The sequence below is a fragment of the Arachis ipaensis genome, chromosome B05 (assembly GCF_000816755.2).
Source record: "Arachis ipaensis cultivar K30076 chromosome B05, Araip1.1, whole genome shotgun sequence".
In the NCBI taxonomy this organism is placed as follows: domain Eukaryota; kingdom Viridiplantae; phylum Streptophyta; class Magnoliopsida; order Fabales; family Fabaceae; genus Arachis; species Arachis ipaensis.
In genome coordinates this window covers 137937535-137940041 of record NC_029789.2, presented here as the reverse complement: position 1 = coordinate 137940041, position 2507 = coordinate 137937535, and the positions used below count along the sequence as shown (strand labels likewise).

Below are 2507 nucleotides of genomic sequence, written 5' to 3'. Positions count from 1 at the left end.
GTATTAATGAGAAGTTAAATGGTAATTAATACTTATTTAAGAGATTGAAATTTGAATTTAGATTAAGAGTTTTATCTTCCAATAATGTTGTTGTTAAAGACAAACACATTAATCCAAGGGGACAATTTGTTGATCGAAAAATATTTTCGATTAAGGCAAGTTGGTTCGAAGTAGTAAAAAGGTCGAAGATATAAGTAGTTCTCGAAAAGATGCACGTGCAAGCATTAGCTGGAGGTACTCGATGCGGATTTGATTTCGAAATATTTTATCGAATCAAATAGGTCAAACCGGTCAGGTATTCGAAAGAAGTAATCGAATGAATCATTTCGAAGAGAAGATCGAGCAGTTATGTGAGTAGGGAAGTTGAAGACATTCATCATGTGGAGAATTTATGAGTAAGCGTTTAATTTGCCAAGGAGTGGGAACGGTTACCAAAGAGTGCACATTCAAGGTTGTGTTTTTGTAATTAATTGTAAGTTACAAAAGTGGATTATAAATACTAGAAAGTTTTAGGGAATAGAGGTTGGAACTTTAATTCAGAAAACACTCAAGCACACTCACATCCCCAGAGAATTCGTGAGTTTGCGATCGAGTTACTTTTCTGTAGGGTTCCTTCCATGTTTTACTCTTTCAATTTATTTTCTTGTAAACTTTATTTTTTAAGCAAGTTTATCTTCCAAGTACCATTTAATTTCAATGTCCAATTTACATTTATGCACTTTTAATTTTCATGTCAAAGTCCTTTGACTCACTCGAATGCACTTTACTGATTTCTTTTATTTTCAACGCAAATCTTTCAATTTCAGTCAATTTACCTTTCGAAATTGTTTGTTTTAAACTTCTTTATCCTTTTACAAACCTTTATTTATTTGTCATCTCAATACACATCTAATCGAAGACACTTTGATGCACTTTTAGAAAATTGGTACCTATACAGAGGAGTAGGTTTCGCTCCCAAACCACTAGATATCGAACCACCATGATTTGTTAAAAATCGACAAAACACTCTCTTTCTCAAACCTCACTTCTGACCTCATCCATCACTACTGTTCACCACCGCATCAAAGTCTCGTTCATTGTTGCATCTCTTTTATTGTTCCCGTCAGATCACATCTCCTTCATCATCTCTATTGTCGCATTGCTCTCTCGGAGCCATTTTGCCTCATTGTCTCAATGTCCCGCAGGCCACAGCCGCGTTATCACTGTCTTCTAATCTGCATGACTGGATCTGAGCCTGAAAAAAGTGTTATATCTAATACGATCATTTTTTATGATATTTTGAAATTTTGTTTTGTTGATTGGTACAATTACATATTTGATACCCAATTCGATTTTTATGATCGGATCTGAACCTAAAAAAATGTGGATATGGGATCCAATTCGATTTGTGTGCAGTCTTAGTATCAATTTTAACAAATCACTATTCAAAATTTAACCCAAATCACAAAAGGCTATTTTTTTTAAGGTTATATTTTTTTTTAATTTCTTTTTGGCCAGATTGAGAAATTAGAGATTTTGTAACATCATAGATGGATAGCATTTTCAGTACCGTGGTTCGAGAACCCTAACTCTAAAGGTTATTTTTTTTTTGTCACTGTTATATTGTTTATCTTTGGATGATAGAAAAATCAGTGTTTCATAAATTAATTTTTCCATTAGCCTCAAAAGGCCCGCTTCCAAACTTTCGCAGCCCAAACATCACTATACCTCAAAAACCCAATAATCCATCCACTTCAACTATCCCTTTTCTCCATATTGGACCATCTCCCATATCATCAGATATTACGGACCAACCAAACAAACACTCATCCAATATACACCCACTAAATCCACCTAACACACATCGTACTCACCCAATTCCCATTTCTTCTTCCTTTTTATGATTCAATCCCTCCGTCCCTTTCTCAGCAAAATGCACAACCCGAATCCACCTCCCACAAATCATCACCAATTCACTATCACCGTCACCATCTAGTCCGCAATCATTCTTATCTGACACCACTCTTCCCACCGAACAATCCCTCTCCGCTACTCCTTCATCTTCACATTCTTCTTCTTCCCCAACCACACATGAAGCCGCTGCCACATCCCCTGTAACTGCCATTACCGATGCTCCTCCCGTCCAAGCCCCTCGCAGCAGTCAACGTCACTCCAAGCCTCCGATTTGCGCCTCTCTATCTTCATTTGCAATTCTTATCTTACTACTCCAACTTCTACCTCCTCAAGTTGACCGTAAGCTATCGTTGTCTTCTCTCTCCCCCTCTCATTAACATTTCATGTCATCCTTGCATTTTTAATCATGAGCCTAAGTCGAGGAAACTACCAAAAAAATATGCTAACCTAAAAATAGCAACTAAAAATTGAAAAATACAAAAAAAATAGATATTAAATATATATTTATATATTATATTTTTAAAAATTATCTTAAAATTTGATATTTTTTTTAAAAAAATTATTGTGAATGATTAATTTTTTTTAGAGATTAAACTCTGAAATCCTTTTTATAT

At 35.0% G+C, this 2507-nt stretch overlaps 1 protein-coding gene across 1 annotated transcript in view; it reads left to right on the top strand.

Moving 5' to 3' along the window:
• The window catches only part of LOC110262595 (procyclic form-specific polypeptide A-beta-like), a 15548-nt gene continuing 14718 nt past the window's right edge, over positions 1678-2507 (top strand). The window contains exon 1 of the mRNA XM_021102960.1: positions 1678-2232. The gene's annotated coding sequence lies outside the window, so the exon portion shown is untranslated. The remainder of the gene's footprint in view (positions 2233-2507) is intronic.